Genomic DNA, 19,276 nt, shown 5'->3' with positions numbered 1-19,276 from the left:
ATAAGGGAAGAAAAGAAAAAATTATATTTTTTTACACTTACACATATATTTACTGTTTCTGCTACTTAAGCATAACTTCACTATACTATCAAGAATCTTGAAATATTTATATTTTTAAACCAGTAATTGCATAGGAATTTTTATGGCAATAATTACAGATGGGGATAATTTTTTATAATCATTTTTTTCTCACTGTTTCTTATAATTAAAATTTGAAATAATTTAAATGTCTAAAAATAGGAAAATCATTACATAAATTATGCTACATACATAGGACAGATAAGCACCTTTTTTTAGGATATTGGTTAACTGAGACACATATATGTATATAATTAATATGTAGCATTGTTATAGTTTTTAGGGAAAAAAATGACTGAAAAGAAATATACCTACTTATTAACTGGTTCTCTCTGGCTCATAGATTATTTGTTTGGATTACTACCTTTTGCTTATTTATACTTTTCTGTTTTTTCTAACTTTTTACAACAAATATATGTTTTTTTTAATAATCAGAAAAAAAGTACAATGAGAAGAATTCAAGATTAGGGAGGTCATATTATAAACACTGGTCAGGATTGTTGAAACTAATTAATCATAGTATTAATAATAATAATTGCTCACATTTGCTCATATTTCATAAATATATTGCTCATATTTCATAAATATATTTGTTGAAAGTAATATATTATTGAACAATAAATAAATATATATTGTTATATATAATATATAATATGTTGTATATATTTATTGTTTATATAAACAATAAATATATTGTTGAAACTAATTAATCATAGTATTAATAATAATAATTGCTCATATTTGCTCATATTTCATAAATATATTGCTCATATTTCATAAATATATTTATCAACTTGAATTCAGGTTAATGTATGTCTTTAGTATGACACAGAATGTAAGAAGGCAAATTGTGGCAAGAGGCATATGAATTTATATATTATTCATTATATTAAAGCTTATTCCATTGGTAGGCTTTCTTTAAAGGTGTGACTTAAAGATTGCTACAGGTCCCTAAGTGTCTCAAAGTATCTCCCTCACTGGTTGCATCAGCCCTTAAAATTCCTGTGAAGCATCCTCTTTTGTTTAAAGTTCTTTTGTCTTTCTTCCTATGAAACCTACCTTATTTCATCTAGAAAGTTAGCACCCATTGACGCATAAGCATCGGTTACTGTATGAGACTCAGGACATTCTGATGAAGATATTTTGGCAGTTTTGGTAAAGACCTCCATCTATAGAGATGACAAGAGCAGGGCAATTCTAGGCAGGATTCTGTGGTGGGGTATCCTGGAGAGTTCAGTGTAGTGAGTACTTTGTAGGGTTAGTAGGTAGATAGAAGGGAGAGAAAAAGGAGAGAGAATACAAAATGTGGATGCAAGAATCATTCAAAATGTATTTATTTAGTGGGCTTGTATTTAGTTATTAAGCTTGTATTCTCCTTTAAGTGGCATTTATCAGTGACCATTTACTCCCATGGTCCCTTGCTGCTTGCTCCTTCTTTGAGATAGACATCAAAGTCCTTTACCTAAGCAACATATGTTTATTATTTTGCCTTTCACACCTTCAAATTCCAAAGAGTTGCCTCAGTAATTAAAGAAATTAATACCTACCCACTAAAAGGACATAGTGAGTGAACCATACCCAGGAAAAATATATATACTAGTTAATCAAGGCCTTCTGGAGACTGTACCTCTTCTTCCTTGGCTGTCACACATGCTGACAACTCTTTACGATGGAATCGAAAGCCAAATGTTTGTGGATGTTTGTGCTAGATGGACCTTTCAGAGGCTTTTAAATCAAGTTGTATTGGCAGCCTCTGTTCAGTCTTCTATAGGATCAGTCCAAAGGAAAGAAGTTTTAAAAACATACAGAAAGTCAGAGATTCAGAATATGTAGAGATGTGATAAATTTAAATCTAACTGTTTCATTGTACAGATGAAAAAATTCAAGTCTTGACAACTTGATTGTCTTACCCAAGATTATCACTAATTAATAGCAGAGCCAGGATTAGAACCCAGGTCTCAGCTGCAAATCTAATGGGTTTCCCACAATATCAAGTTGCCTCAAGTCTAGGTATTAGATACACACCTTCAAAGCCCACAAAAACACCAAACAAATCAAGTCAAAAAGCCAAAAGCGAGATCCTGCAAGTCTGACATCAAACACAGGGGGAGAAAATGTGTAAACATTAGGTGGAATAGAATCTCAAGCCTTGTTGCCTTTTATAAAAAGTAGATTATATCAAGTGTATTAAATGATTGTTTCCTACTAAAACTGCTAAACAAAAGAAGGGAATATAGGTTGCTACTTATTTGGGCCCTGAGACATTTTTTGATATGATATGATGTACATCATTTGAAATCTGGCTTCAACTAATTTGGGCAATAGTTATTAGCCATTGACAAAGAGTAAGAATGAGGCTATTGTGTCAAGATGCCTGGCTGAGTGCCAAAGGAGTCAGAATAAGGTCATGTTTATTCTATTGGACATTTTATTCCTTATCTAGACTCTAAGAAGGCAAAGAGCATGATAATGAAGTACATTGGTGACCTAAATTGGGAAACATTGTCAATGTGAATTAGGAAAGAAAAGTAAAATAAGTAAATACAAGTTTAGACATATATACCAGGGGAGATACAGCAGGACTTCACTTCAAAAGAAACCTAACAACAGCTTGGGATGGAAATATGTTCCAGAAATTCAGGAAAGTCATAGAAAATGATAATGACTAAAAAAGAAAAGGGGACTTATAACTGTTTGCAAAATGATAGAAGGTTATAATACAGAATAGAGAAAAAAAATACCCCAAACAAAAAGATACAGCTATGCACTAAAATACATTTATATAAATCTTTCATCTCAAAACCTATGAATAAAAATATTTCTGTTATTATATTGGAGATATAAACATTTTTGGTGTGGAAGTGGAGATGGTATCAAAATAACCAAGTAAAGAGATGAGTTGCACATAAAAGGGACTGTGAGTGCAATGTGAAGGTGTTGGTAATATCCTCAGGATCCCATGTAAATTAAAGACAAAAGAGGAAGAATTGAAAAGAGAGAGAAAAAGAAGGAAATTGCTGTTTCTGCCTTCTCTTTTCTATTATGCTTTTTTTCTCTGCTGCTTCATTGAGAAAAAAATAAACAGAATTTTCTTCCTTATCCTTGCCAATTTCTAGGTCTGGAAAAGAGTAGCCAGGTCACTATTATAACACATGGCAAGGTGGTGAAGCTGAGGCTCCCTCTATAATCCTAGGAGCATTCTTGATGTCTCAGGGAACCAAAGCCAGTAGTGTTCAATTTTTATCATCCTCCCACATTTTTGGAATTTGTAGGGTTAGAATCCTTTCAAAGTTCCTTATCAGAGAATATAGCAGTCTGTTCTCTGCTGTATAAGTAACGTCATAATGAAATTCAACACATGTGATTGCTATGTAATGAGATTCTTTCAGAAATCATATGCCATTGGACCAGAGATGGATCTTCCCTACACAGCTGGATGGAGGTGTGCCCTTTTGGCACATACTTCTATTCCATGGTGGAAGGAACCCATTAAAGATTGCAAGAGATGTTTAAATTGAAGGCTCACTTACCCAGAAATATTAAAGGATCCAAATACACAAATTCTCACTAAGCTGCAGGTATGTAGGGATTTAACTGTTCTGCGGAAGTATAAGAGAAATGATAGGTGTGACGTATGATAAGTAAAAAAGGAACAGAATTATAAGAAAAGATACTTTAGCATGATTTTTAGTAAACATCCATCCAGCCTTCAGTTCTAAGAGGACCATCTGCCTTACAACGAAGTAGTCATTATTTACCAGTCAGGATTGCTGGGAGCTTAAAAACAACTTCAGATGATCTCCCAGGAGAAGAGATAGGAATGACCTGGATACCAGATTTTTCCTATCTCTATTCTGAAAGTCTGCCTGTTTAAAAACTTCAGATGTAACATAGCATCAGAAATGCACTACTTTTCCTCAACCAGCACATATGCTGCTTGTGATCATTTTCTTAGACCAGCACACTATTTTGATAGAGGGCACTGTGTCAACATTACTTTACCTCACTATATCCTTTCATGAACCAATCCAGGGACTCCGAAATGACATCCTCCTTTTGCCTACTCAGCTCTGTGTATCTGAAACATTTAGCTTAAAAAGAAACTCAAGGAAAGGCCACAGCTCTTCAGATTTCTAGAACGATATTGTATGTGCTGTCAGAGCAGTAAAAGGCACACCAGTGTCTGTGATGGCACAGTGGTGATTATAAAGAATTTATTGAATGCATCAGATAAAAATCATCAATGAAAGAACTGATTTATATTCAAAGACCTTCAAATAAGTGCCTTATGGCCGAGAGAAACCTGTTTCTGATACAACTAATATTTTTGAGATTTATTTATGGGTACCTGCTACATGGGCCAGGCACTATTTATTTCATTTCAGTCTCACTAAATGCCAAGTATTGCACTTATGCTGGGGACACAAAGTGAATAAAATGTACTCATTGCCTTCAAGAGGCTCACAGTCTAGTAGGGGAGAGAAATTCCAAATAATGGTTACACTTACCATATTGTTGCTGAATGTAAGGAGAGAAGCAAGCGTGGAGGGCTGTGGAAGCACATAGGAGGTGTTGGACAAGGTTTTCTGCAGAAGTGACTTTTGAAACAAGTCTTGAAAAAGACTGGAGAGAAGCAGCAGCTTGAGCTAGGGCCAAGGGCTGAGAACAGATGCTTGAGTGGTGCTAGAGAATAGAGCAAGATGTTGGGGGGTTGGGGGTTGGGAATGATGGCTGAAGATGGGGCGGAGTCCAGGTCATTCAAGACCTCGTGTGACATGTTAAGGAGCTTTCCTAGCAGATACTTGATAGAATATTTTATTCCTAGCCGGAGAATTCTATGGGAAAACAACTTTGGAAAACATTGGATCAAAAAGACTAATGTAGAGTCTCTTAGAAACTTAAATATGCTAATATGTATTGTGACTCTCTAAAACAAGGGTATACTATACAGTTTTTGAGTATGAAACACTTATGAAAGATCATCTTTGGGGACTAGAGTTCTGAGAAGCACACTTGGGAAGTAATGTACAAATCTTTGGGGGATCATTAAGAATTTTAAATAGATTGATGATATGGATAGGTTTGCATTTTAGAACACACTGACAGCATTTCAGACTTCTCCAGCAGCAGTGTAGGAGACAACTGTAGGAGAACAAAATTGATGGCAGAGAGATAAGTTAGGAGACCATTGTTCCAGAGGAGTGAAAATGAGGGTCTGCGCTTAGGTAGTAGAAGGAAGATAAGGAATTTAAAAATGTTTAGTAAAAAAAACAAAACAAAACAAAACAAAAAATGTTTAGTAGGTTAGAGTGACAGAACTTGATCACTGATTAAATGTAAAGAGAGTGAGGGATAGGAAGTATTCAGTTTCTAATATGGGTGATCGAGTGGATGGGATACCAACAATTAAGTAATTATAAGAGGAGGGTTGGGGTAGGGAAGATACCATGAGTTTAGTTTTGGGCAAGTTGAGATTGAGGAAGTCTATGTCATATCTGGTAGAGATTTTAGGAGATAAATGGATATGAGAGTGAAACTCCTGTTAAATACCCAGATTTGGTAGTCAACAGCATATAGGTGTAGTTAAAATTATGACAGTATTAGAAATCAAGTAGTATTAGGGGAAATATGGGCAAAGGATGGGAGCCAGGGGGAATTTGTTTACATACATAAGAACTTCAAAACCTTGAGTCAACTCAAACCATAAACACACGTTGCTATTTAAAACAACAACAACACAATATTAGGTCTATTTCAATGATGATTTTGGATCTACATTAAGTTCATCTCTTTTCTTTCTTAGACTTTATATTGATTTATATCAAATATTTTAATAAGCATTCTCCATTCCCACTCCAATTAAATTACCAGAATTTTAATTTTTTTTAAACTTAGAAGTGCTTTCTCCCTTTTAGTTACTCTTTGAAAATAGAGAGATTCAGTAGCAAGTAGAGGTTTAAACTGAGGCTGTCATATTCAAACCTATGATTTTGCAGATTGCTAGTGGTGGCTCCAAAATTTCAACAAGGGCTTGGGGAGGCCATCTGGTTGAAAGAAGATGCTAAGGCAAGGCTTATGTAGGACATTTTTTAAACTAAGATTAAGCATTTATTTGGGGCTATTGGGGGTTGATGAAAATTATGCATGGAGTGAAGGGAGCTAAATTTTCCATAGAGCCTCCACTTGGCCCCATGACTGCTCTTTCACATAATTAAATGTGTGGTAATTAAAATTGCCAGCTGATATTAAAATTAACCCTCTAAGTAATAACAATATGTCAATCTGAAAAATGTCTCCTACAACTAAATTGTGCTACACCACATCTTCCTCGTATATTTATTAACCTAATTTATATTTTTGATTAAATTACCTATCAGCATTCTATTCTTTAGTACATTGAAGTTGCTTGTTTAAAAAATTTTTATGGGAGTATAGTTGATTTACAATGTTGTGTTAGTTTCTGTTATACGGCAAAGTGAATCAGTTATACATATACATGTATCTACTCTTTTTTAGATTCTTTTCCCATATAGGTCATTACAGAGTATTGAGTAGAGTTCCCTGTGCTATACAGTAGGTCCTTATTAGTTATCTATTTTATATATAGTAGTATGTATATGTCAATCCCAGTCTCCCAATTTATCCCTCCTCCCCCTTCCCCCTGGTAACCATAAGTTTGTTTTCTACATCTGTGACTCTATTTCTGTTTTGTAAATAAGTTCATTTGTATCATTTTTTTTAGATTCCACATATAAGTGATATGATATTTGTCTTTCTCTGTCTTACTTCACTTAGTATGATAATCTAGGTCCATCCATGTTGCTGCAGATATTATTATTTCATTCTTTTTTGTGGCTGAGTAATATTCCATTGTATATAAGTACCACATCTTCTTTATCCATTCATCTGTCGATGGACATTTAGGTTGCTTCCATGGCTTGGCTATTGTAAATAGTGCTGCTATGAACATTGGGGTGCATGTATCTTTTTGAATTAGAGTTTTCTCCAGATATATGCCCAGGAGTGAGATTGCTGGATTATATGGTAGTTCTATTTTTAGTTTTTTAAGGAAACTCCATACTGTTCTCCATAATGGTTATACCACTTTACATTCCCACCAGCAGTGTAGGAGGGTTCCCTTTCCTCCACACCCTCTCCAGCATTTATTGTTTGTAGACTTTTTGATGATGGTCTTTCTGACTGGTGTGAGATGCTACCTCATTGTAGTTTTGATTTGCATTTCTCTGATAATTAGTGATGTTGAGCATCTTTTCATGTGCATTTTGGCCATCTGTATGTCTTCTTTGGAGAAATGTCTATTTAGATCTTCTGCCCATTTTTTGATTAGGTTGTTTGTTTTTTGGACATAGAGCTATATGAGCTGTTTTTATATTTTGGAGATTAATCCCTTGTCAGTTGCTTCATTTGCAAATATTCTCCCATTCTGTGTTGCCTTTTCATTTTTTTTATGTTTTCCTTTGCTGTGCAGATGTTTTTAAGTTTAATTAGGTCCCATTTGTTTATTTTTGTTTTTATTTTCATTTCTCTAAGAGGTAGATCCAAAAAGATATTGCTGGAATTTATGTCAAAGGGTGTTCTGCCTATGTTTTCCTCTAAGAGTTTTATAGTGTCTGGCCTTACATTTAGGTCTTTGATCCATTTCAAGTTTACTTTTGTGTATGGTGTTAGAGAGTGTTCTGATTTCGTTTTTTAACATGTAGCTGTCCAGTTTTCCCAGCACCACTTATTGAAGAGACTGTCTTTCTCCATTGTATATTCTTGCCTCCTTTGTCATAGATTAGTTGACCATAGGTGCATGAGTTTACTTCTGGGCCTTCTATTCTGTTCCATTGATTTATATTTCTGTTTTTGTGCCAGTACCATACTGTTTTGATTACTGTAGCTCTGTTGTATAGTCTGAAGTGAGGGAGTCTGATTCCTCCAGCTCCGTTTTCCTTTCTCAGGATTGCTTTGGCTATTCGGGGTCTTTTGTGTTTCCATATAAATTTTAGAATTTTTTGTTCTAGTTCTGTGAAAAATCCCATTGGTAATTTGATAGGGATTGCACTGACTCTGTAGATTGCCTTGGGTAGTATATTCATTTTGACAATATTGATTCTTCCAATCCAAGAAACATAGTATATCCTTCCATCTGTTTGTGTCATCTCTGGTTTCTTTCATCAGCGTCTTATAGTTTTCAGAAAAGAGGTCTTTTGTCTCTTTAGGTTGGTTTCTTCCTAGGTATTTTATTCTTTTTGATGTGATGGTAAATGGGATTGTTTCCTTGATTTCTCTTTCTGATCTTTTGTTGTTAGTGTATAGGGATGCAAAGATTTTTGTGTATTAATTTTGTATCCTCCAACTTTACCGAATTCATTGATGAGCTGTAGTCGTTTTCTGGTGAAGTTGCTTTTTAAGAGCACTGTGGTAGAACTTTAAAATACAGTCATCCATGGCAAAACATAGCTTTGCTTGATACACTGTTGGCTCTCAGTCTTTATATTGTAGATATTAAAATTTTTATATACCATCTAAATCCTTTGTGGAAAGAGAGTATAAATAAAAATTAGTAAGTAAGTATACTGATTCTGAATAATAAAATAAATTATCTAATTCACTCTTATATTGTAAATGACATACTTTGGTGTTTGTGTGTTGCAAGTTTATGTTATCTGAACATGAAAGAGTATTAAGGAAAACAGAACAAACTTAAAAAATAAAATAATGACATATTCTGTGCGTATATCAGTTAACAGAGTAGTTCAATAGATTATACGTCATTGATTTGAAGAATTAAAACAATTAGTTTCTTTGGCACAGAGTTTTCTTCCCAAGAGTAATGTAGGCATTAAAGAAATTTGTCTTGTCATGTAGTTATTGTAACTTTGGAAAAAGCGGAGGCAGTATCTCTGGTGTATATACTTACTCCAAATACAGCTTTGCAGAAGGCAGGTTTGTCTGGAATCCTTGCAATGGGTACAATTAAGTTGAAGCTTAATGAAGTCAAGGTGGTTTTCAATGCCCAGGTTCATGATCAAAACAATGTTTATCGTGATGTGCTGAGAATGGTTAATGCATGGCCTGCACATTAGCGCAAGAGATGATGTTTAGTTAAAGGAATAAAGCAATAGCAACACTTACTATTTCCAGACTGTTTTCTTTCAAAGAATGCCAAAGAAAGGGCATTTTATATCAATAGAGTCTTTGCAAATTTAGAGCAGAGATAGCAAATTGCATCTCATAGGAGCTCAAAGCTGGTCCTTTTAAAAAATTATTATTTAGGAAGAAGAAAGACATATAGCAAGAACATGGAATAAGAAGAAAGACATATAATAAGACTCAGGTTTGGAGAAAAGATAGCTCATATCTTATTCCTTGTCATGAAAGATTAGAGTTTAGGCATTAAAGCTGAAATTTTAGTTAATGGGATAGATAATTATATTAGCTAGTATTTCTTCGGAAATTTAGCTAGTATTTCTTAGGAATTTCTTGGGAAATTTTCATAAAGTCTGCTATTACTGATGCATAATATAATGTTTATGAGAGCCTATCTCCTCTACAGAGAAATGTCAAGCCTTTCTTTGGTCTGAGTTTTCTGGCTTCAAATTGAAAAGGAGCCTCACAAGGTGTGAATCTAGAGTTTAACCTTGACTAAAAGGGAAAAGTCTGAATAGAAAAGCTAAAGAAAATTTCAAGATCCTGAGATGTTTAAAGGTGCCATTTCCAAACCCAACTCTTTCCCTGCCCCATTTCCAGAACATGAACAATCCAAAAAAGACCAAAGAAAATATAATTGAGAGTCAAAGAATAGCAAAATAATGTTAGTAAGGGAAAGATCTAAACATTTTCCATTCAGATATATGTAATAATTTTCTTGAGTCTTTATTTATCATATATGCAGGTTTTATTTGTGTCACCTTACGAAGACCAGACCACATAAATGACTGAGAAATCCAGGCAAATGTTTGTTTGTTTGGCCGTGCTGCACGGCTTGTGGGATCTTAGTTCCCTGACCAGGGATTGAACATGGGCCACAGCAGTGAAAGCGCCAAGTCCTAACCACTGGACCTCCTGGGAATTCCCCAGGCAGATGTTAGTGAAACAATCTTGATAGAGTTTCTGAGTTTAAATATGTGCTTTCACTTAATACATAGGAAATCTATAGTAAATTATAGATTTAGTATTGGTTGATTTTAGGAATAACATTTATATACCCATGTTATTTCTAACCATGTTTTCAGTTTTAAGTAATGGCTGTTTTTGGTCATAATGTGGTTTACTTTCTGTTTTTTATATAATTATATGTACTCATAATATTATTTATTTATATATAAGGAATGTTTATATTCATAATTACTATTTGTTCTTATTATAAAAAGGACTCTAAGCTGTTAATTTTTAAAATGTTAATTAGCCTGATTTTTCTGAATGCCAACGAATGTTCTTCCATCTCTATTTATCTTTTCCTGCTCTCTCTGTAGCCATCTCTTCTGACTGCTATTCTTACTCTGTGTTTTCCTGTTCCTGCTGAATCATGTTGGAATGGCCTTGCCTAAGAAATCATGAGTTCAAACATAGTATACTGTGTTTGAACATAGTATGATACTAGTATACTAGATTTGGCAAAAGCTGTGAATAATATTTTCATTTAAAAAAATCAAACAATTTCTAGAGAATCTAATTTAGAGCAACATTCTCTAGAATGGACATTCAGCACACAGGGTTTGTACAAGATGATGTGATATGTTGTGATATGATATCACATGGAGCATGTGATAAAACTATGGGTGCTTCTATTTCTATTTATGGCTTCTTATCCTCTTAAAATTTCAATCTTTGCATGTTTTAGAATGTACATAATATTTTCATAATATGTTAGTCTAGTAGAACATGTGTATACCAGTAAAAATTTTTTTATTGCTGGGGTGTAAGGTCAAAGAAGTTAGGAATCAGAAGTGTAAAGATTAAGAGCACTTGTTTAGTAGTCTGATAGACTTAGATTTGGTTCTTGTTACCTTCAGCACTTACTAGCTATATGTTCTTAGGCAAGTTATATAACCTCTCTATGCCTCAATGCCCTCATCTGTGGAATGGTAATAATCATATAAGACCTACCTCACAGGATTACTTGAAGAGTAAATTTAATGATGAATGTAAAGCACTTAGTATATAGTTTACAGTAAAAAAGGTTATGTACTTGTATGACTGGAAAAGGTCATGTGGAAGGATCATGTGGAAACCTTTGGAAAAATAGGCCTAAACTCAAAAGTTTTTCTTTCACTGAAAGACACTGATTAGAGTTTCATTATGGTCTGAGAAATTTCAATTATCACATATTATTCAGCTAAATCTGCTCATGTTTTAAAGATCATAGACCATAAAATCACTTTTCTGGAACTAGTGAGCTAAGCACATGATGTCCTGAGTTGTACACAGTATTCTTTTTAGTCCCATTTAAAAAAAAATATTTATTCACTCAATGCAGATAGAAATTGAGTGTCTAAGTATATAATTCTAGGAGCTCTGAAGGCAACAGGGTTCTTTTCATATTTTTTATATTTGAGGTTTGTTGATTTTCAATATTAATGCAAAACTTATCCCATTAGAGGGATTTTTTGTAAAGAGACAAAATTAAGTAATTGATAACTATTTACCTACTCAAAAATTATTGTTCATTAAACTTGTGTATATATATATACTACGAGCAAAAGCTCATTAATAATAAATACTAGAACCCAGCAAATTATCCTGAAAGAAATTATCTATTAATAACTTGCTCCAGAATTAGAGAATAAACAATGGAATTTTAAAAAATCAGTGAGAAAGTAAGCTTTTATTCTCAGGAATGTCATCTTATTGGGATTTGGAAGTCTCTTTCAGTCTTTTATAGTAGATCAGGTTTTTTTCCCCCCCTAAAGCTTTGATGATAGAATACATTTTTAAAGGTTTTTTGTTTTGTTTTGTTTTTCAGTTTAGTTTGTGTTGACCCAATGCTCAGTCACTTGATTCAGAGAAACCTCATAAAACCTGAGTAGCAAGATACCTGGATAATAGTTTTCTTATATGGTCACTATGGAGTTCTAAGAGGAAGTGATGAAAAGGCAGAAAATGGACTCTGAATACTTATGAAAATTGACCTGACATCAGACTTTCATTTCGGTCAATATGTGACTTTAGCAGAAATGTATTTTAAAGAAACAGATAATGAAAAATCGGATTCAATGAAATACTCAAAAAGGGCTCAACGTGCTAAACAAAAATGTATTAAGCACCTTCTATGTCTAAGACATTGCAAAATTCTGGGAACAAGGTTGGAGGAGATGAAAAATAATAAGATATACAGATGAATAAGACATGGTCTTTCTCCCCAGGGAACTTCCAGTCTGGTAAGAGAGATATACTTGTACAAAGTAAGCATGTAAAATATAAAAAAGCTGTGGGATGGTAAAAAGAAGACTACTAGGATTGTATCTTAGGCGTGGATTCAAAATAAGGTTCTCTTACTTACTGGTCTAGACTAAGTTGACACCCAGTTAAATTTGAATTTTAAGTAAACAAGGAATAATTTTTCATTTTAAGTATACCCCATCACGTGGAACATACTTACACTAAAAAATTACTTTTTTTAAAACTATGAAATTCCAATTTAACAGGGCACATACTGTGTTATTATTTCCTAAGTCTGGCAAACCTATTTTAGGCAAGTGTGCTGGTTATTTATAGTCTGCCAAAACGCATCCACCCTCTTCTGCCCTACTCTGTGTCCCTCCTGGAGGCTGACTCCTTGATCTCTTATTTCCTGTGTTTCCTTGCCAGTTGGCTTCTTGTTGAATTCAGCCAGTGGGAGGAACTGGGAGGAGAGTAGAGAGTAGGAGGAGAGAGGCGCCAGGTCTTCTTCCTTGCCTGTTCCATGCCTCAGCAAAGCTTCTCTGGTGGTGGCAGTATTCCTCTATAACTACAACTCATGCATGACCGTTCCTCCTATGTGACTTTAGCTCTGCTGGGACTCTGGTCACATTTTTTTCCTCCCATCGATCTTTCTGCCTTGGGAGTAACAACAGCTTCTCTTTGTTGCTAATCTCTGGATGCCTCAGCATTGTTTTTGGTTTCCCTAACTTTATCTATATCTCTGTAGGTAGTCTATTATAATCTTCTTTTGAACTATCTGAGTTAAATTCTGTTTCCCTCCTGGACCCTGGTTGATAAAGCCAGCCTCTTTAACTTCTTTGAGCCACATCTCTTTATTTATAAAATGAGGAAAATAATACCTCCCTCATATATTTTTTTTTGTAAGGAGATTATATATGTGGATATCATGGAGTGTGACAGGGCTCTAACATTTGAATTCATATTTAGCACACATTTTCCAGCTCTGGTATAGCTGAGTAGTGCCTATTGAATCAAATCTCCTATAGATAACAACTGTAAACTCCTGACAAAATATTAAATCAACTGTCTGATGGAATTGGATAATGGCCCAAAGCCGGCAGATACTGGAGGAGAGTTAATACCTGGATGAAGAGAACAGCACACGGTGAATTTCTCATTTTTAGCTTTTACACTGAGGGCAGACCCAAGTCTTCACCAGATGGGGAGGCTAAAAAATCCAATAGAAAACCTGCAATCTTACTTACTGAAGAACCAGAGGACAGAATTTAGGGCAACTACAGCCACTAGAAATTGAGGTAAGAAATTCAAGAAAGGAGAGTTCCGGAAAGAGAGAGCCTCAAATTCTGTGTATAAACTCCTCCCAAATTCTTGGCTGACCCTTGAATCACAGCTGCTTGCGGCAGACTCAAGCAGGCCAGTGAAACTTAAAAGAACAAATACTGTGATTTAAGCTTCTGCCTGTTGCAGGAGAGAGTTAGTAGCTTGAGTCCAGCCAAGTTAAGTGTCTGTTAAAACAATTGACATTTTTCAGAGAAATATAAAAGAATTCATTTTCTACAACACATCATTCACAATGTCTAAAATACAACCCATAGTTACTTAATGAAAAAAAAACAGGAAACATGAACAATTTTAAAGAGAAAAGACAGTTATCAAAGCCGGAGCTCTAAAAAACACTGATGTTGGAAGTATCAGACAAGGATTTTAAAGCAGCTATTATAACTCTGCTCAAGGATGTAAGGAAAAATATGCTGATAATGAATGAAAAGATAATAAATCTTAACAGGGAACTAGAAACTATAAAAAATAAAAATTCTAGAACTAAAAAATACAGTATCTGAAATAAAAATATTCACTGAATGGGATTGTCACAAAATGAATATGATAAAAGAAAAAATTAATGAACTCAAATATAGATCAATAGAAAGTATACAACTTGGAGACCAGAGAGAAAAGACTGAAAAAAATTAACTGCCTCAAGGGCCTGAGGAATAATATCCAAAGGTCTAACATTGTGTAAATGGAATCCCAGAAGGAGAGAAGAGAGAAAATGGACAGAACAAGATATGTGAAAAAATAATGCCTGAAATTTTCTCAATTTGGTGAAAGAAAGAAATTCACAGCATCTGAAATTTCAGGAAGCCTCAAGCAGGACAAGTCCAAAGAAAAGCCACATCTAGTCACACCAGAGTCAAACTGTTGTAAACCAAAGGTGAAGAAAAAATCTTGAAAGAGGGCTGAGACAATGACACATTGTGTACAGGAGAACAATTTAAATGACTGCTGACTCCTTCTCAGTAACAATGAGACTAGAAAGCAGAGGAACAATATATTTAAAGTGCTAAAAGAAAAACAGAAAACCCAGAATTCTATACTCAGCAAAAAAAAAAAAATCCTTCAGTAATGAAGGCAATACAAGCATGTTTTCAGATAAAAGAAAACCAAGAGAATTCATTGCCTGTAGACCCATGCTGCAAGAAATGCAGAAAGAAGTTCTTCAGGCAGGTGGAAAATGATAACAGGTGGAAACTCAGATCTTTAGGAAAGAATGACGAGCTTTTCAAATGGTAAATATGTGGGTAGATAAGTATTTCCTAGCAATTTACATGAAAATAATGGTTTCTCTATGTAGTGTTACTTTACAATAATGTGTATAAATATATGTGAAAGAATATTAGATCAAAAGTTTCAACTAGACACCGAGATACAAGGTGTCTTGTACATTCCAAAGGATATGGTAATCCAGATGCAAGTTTTCAAAGGAAATAGCTAATAATAAATTAGATGATTCACCCATGTTAAGAGTATAAAAGGTTTCCAGAGCCTCACATCAAGCCTCTTAGATAGCCTCAACCACCAGAGGGCAGACAGCAGAAGCAAGAAAAACTACAATCCTGCAGCCTGTGGACCAAAAACCACAGTTACAGAAAGATAGAGAAGATGAAAAGGCAGAGGGCTATGTACCAGATGAAGGAACAAGAAAAAAACCCCAGAAAAACAACTAAATGAAGTGGAGATAGGCAACCTTCCAGAAAAAGAATTCAGAATAATGATAGTGAAGATGGTCCAGGACCTCGGAATAAGAATGGAGGCAAAGATTGAGAAGATGCAAGAAATGATTAACAAAGACCTAGAAGAATTAAAGAACAAACAAACAGAGATGACCAATACAATAACTGAAATGAAAACTACACTAGAAGGAATCAATAGGAGAATAACTGAGGCAGAAGAACGGGTAAGTGACCTGGAAGACAGAATGGTGGAATTCACTGCTGCGGAACAGACTAAAGAAAAAAGAATGAAAAGAAATGAAGACAGCCTAAGAGACCTCTGGGACAACATTAAACGCAACAACATTCGCATTATAGGGGTCCCAGAAGGAGAAGAGAGAGAGAAAGGACCAGAGAAAATATTTGAAGAGATTATAGTTGAAAACTTCCCTAACATGGGAAAGGAAATAGCCACCCAAGTCCAGGAAGCGCAGAGAGTCCCATACAGAATAAACCCAAGGAGAAACACGCCGAGACACATAGTAATCAAAGTGGCAAAAATTAAAGACAAAGCAAAATTATTGAAAGCAGCAAGGGAAAAACGACAAATAACATACAAGGGAACTCCCATAAGGTTAACAGCTGATTTCTCAGCAGAAACTCTGCAAGCCAGAAGGGAGTGGCATGATATACTTAAAGTGATGAAAGGGAAGAACCTACAACCAAGATTACTCTACCCGGCAAGGATCTCATTTAGATTTGATGGAGAAATCAAAAGCTTTACAGACAAGCAAAAGCTAAGAGAATTCAGCACCACCAAACCAGCTCTACAACAAATGCTAAAGGAACTTCTCTAAGTGGGAAACACAAGAGAAGAAAAGGACCTACAAAAACAAACCCAAAACAATTAAGAAAATGGTCATAGGAACATACATAACGATAATTACCTTAAACGTGAATGGATTAAAAGCTCCAATCAAAAGACACAGGCTTGCTGAATGGATACAAAAGCAAGACCCATATATATGCTGTCTACAAGAGACCCACTTTAGACCTAGGGACACATACAGACTGAAAGTGAGGGGATGGAAAAAGATATTCCATGCAAATGGAAATCAAAAGAAAGCTGGAGTAGCTATACTCATATCAGATAAAATAGACTTTAAAATAAAGAATGTAATAAGAGACAAGGAAGGACACTACATAATGATCTAGGGATCAATCCAAGAAGAAGATATAACAATTATAAATATATATGCACCCAACATAGGAGCACCTCAATACATAAGGCAACTGCTAACAGCTATAAAAGAGGAAATCGACAGTAACACAGTAATAGTGGGGGACTTTAACACCTCACTTACACCAATGGACAGATCATCCAAAATGAAAATAAATAAGGAAACAGAAGCTTTAAATGACACAATAGACCAGATAGATTTAATTGATATATATAGGACATTCCATCCAAAAACAGCAGATTACACGTTCTTCTCAAGTGCGCACGGAACATTCTCCAGGATAGATCACATCTTGGGTCACAAATCAAGCCTCAGTAAATTTAAGAAAATTGTAATCATATCAAACATCTTTTCTGACCACAACGCTATGAGATTAGAAATGAATTACAGGGAAAAAAACGTAAAAAAGACAAACACATGGAGGCTAAACAATACGTTACTAAATAACCAAGAGATCACTGAAGAAATCAAAGAGGAAATCAAAAAATACCTAGAGACAAATGACAATGAAAACACGACGACCCAAAACCTATGGGATGCAGCAAAAGCAGTTCTAAGAGGGAAGTTTATAGCTATACAAGCCTACCTCAAGAAACAGGAAAAATCTCAAGTAAACAATCTAATCTTACACCTAAAGAAACTAGAGAAAGAAGAACAAACAAAACCCAAAGTTAGCAGAAGGAAAGAAATCATAAAGATCAGAGCAGAAATAAATGAAATAGAAACAAAGAAAACAATAGCAAAGATCAATAAAACTAAAAGTTGGTTCTTTGAGAAGATAAACAAAATTGATAAGCCATTAGCCAGACTCATCAAGAAAAAGAGGGAGAGGACTCAAATCAATAAAATCAGAAATGAAAAAGGAGAAGTTACAACAGACACCGCAGAAATACAAAGCATCCAAAGAGACTACTACAAGCAACTTTATGCCAATAAAATGGACAACCTGGAAGAAATGGACAAATTCTTAGAAAGGTATAACCTTCCAAGACTGAACCAGGAAGAAACAGAAAATATGAACAGACCAATCACAAGTAATGAAATTGAAACTGTGATTAAAAATCTTCCAACAAACAAAAGTCCAGGACCAGATGGCTTCACAGGTGAATTCTATCAAACATTTAGAGAAGAGCTAACACCCATCCTTCTCAAACTCTTCCAAAAAATTGCAGAGGAAGGAACACTCCCAAACTCATTCTATGAGGCCACCATCACCCTGATACCAAAACCAGACAAAGACACTACAAAAAAAGAAAATTACAGACCAATATCACTGATGAATATAGATGCAAAAATCGTCAACAAAATACTAGCAAACAGAATCCAACAACACATTAAAAGGATCATACACCACGATCAAGTGGGATTTATCCCAGGGTTGCAAGGATTCTTCAATATACGCAAATCAATCAATGTGATACACCATATTAACAAACTGAAGAATAAAAACCATATGATCATCTCAATAGATGCAGAAAAAGATTTTGACAAAATTCAACACCCATTTCTGATAAAAACTCTCCAGAAAGTGGGCATAGAGGGAACCTACCTCAACATAATAAAGGCCATATATGACAAACCCACAGCAAACATCATTCTCAATGGTGAAAAAATGAAAGCATTTCCTCTAAGATCAGGAACGAGACAAGGATGTCCACTCTCACCACTATTATTCAACATAGTTCTGGAAGTCCTAGCCACGGCAATCAGAGAAGAAAAAGAAATAAAAGGAATACAAATTGGAAAAGAAGAAGTAAAACTGTCACTGTTTGCAGATGACATGATACTATACATAGAGAATCCTAAAACTGCCACCAGAAAACTGCTAGAGCTAATCAATGAATATGGTAAAGTTGCAGGATACAAAATTAATGCACAGAAATCTCTTGCATTCCTATACACTAATGATGAAAAATCTGAAAGAGAAATTAAGGAAACACTCCCATTTACCATTGCAACAAAAAGAATAAAATACCTAGGAATAAACCTACCTAGGGAGACAAAAGACCTGTATGCAGAAAACTATAAGACACTGATGAAAGAAATTAAAGATGATACCAACAGATGGAGATGTATACCATGTTCTTGGATTGGAAGAATCAACATTGTGAAAATGACTATACTACCCAAAGCAATCTACAGATTCAATGCAATCCCTATCAATTTACCAATGGCATTTTTTACGGAGCTAGAACAAATCATCTTAAAATTTGTATGGAGACACAAAAGACCCCGAATAGCCAAAGTAGTCTTGAGGGAAAAAAATGGAGCTGGAGCAATCAGACTCCCTGACTTCAGACTATACTACAAAGCTACAGTAATCAAGACAATATGGTACTGGCACAAAAACAGAAACATAGATCAATGGAACAAGATAGAAAGCCCAGAGATTAACCCACGCACCTATGGTCAACTAATCTATGACAAAGGAGGCAAAGATATACAATGGAGAAAAGACAGTCTCTTCAATAAGTGGTGCTGGGAAAACTGGACAGCTACATGTAAAAGAATGAAATTAGAATACTCCCTAACACCATACACAAAAATAAACTCAAAATGGATTAGAGACCTAAATAT

At 34.8% G+C, this 19,276-nt stretch overlaps 1 protein-coding gene and 1 long non-coding RNA gene across 9 annotated transcripts in view; both read left to right on the top strand.

Moving 5' to 3' along the window:
* The window catches only part of LOC309609790 (uncharacterized protein), a 301,740-nt gene that overhangs the window by 31,669 nt on the left and 250,795 nt on the right, over positions 1-19,276 (top strand). The gene's annotated exons all lie outside the window — the stretch shown is intronic.
* Positions 777-19,276, top strand: part of LOC309609812 — a 37,066-nt gene continuing 18,566 nt past the window's right edge. Inside the window, exon 1 of the long non-coding RNA XR_014233597.1 lies at positions 777-15,281. This is a non-coding gene — a long non-coding RNA (uncharacterized lncRNA). The remainder of the gene's footprint in view (positions 15,282-19,276) is intronic.

Source organism: Balaenoptera borealis, assembly GCF_965194805.1.
Source record: "Balaenoptera borealis genome assembly, chromosome: 13".
Classification (NCBI taxonomy): domain Eukaryota; kingdom Metazoa; phylum Chordata; class Mammalia; order Artiodactyla; family Balaenopteridae; genus Balaenoptera; species Balaenoptera borealis.
This window is presented reverse-complemented; position numbering and strand designations above follow the sequence as displayed.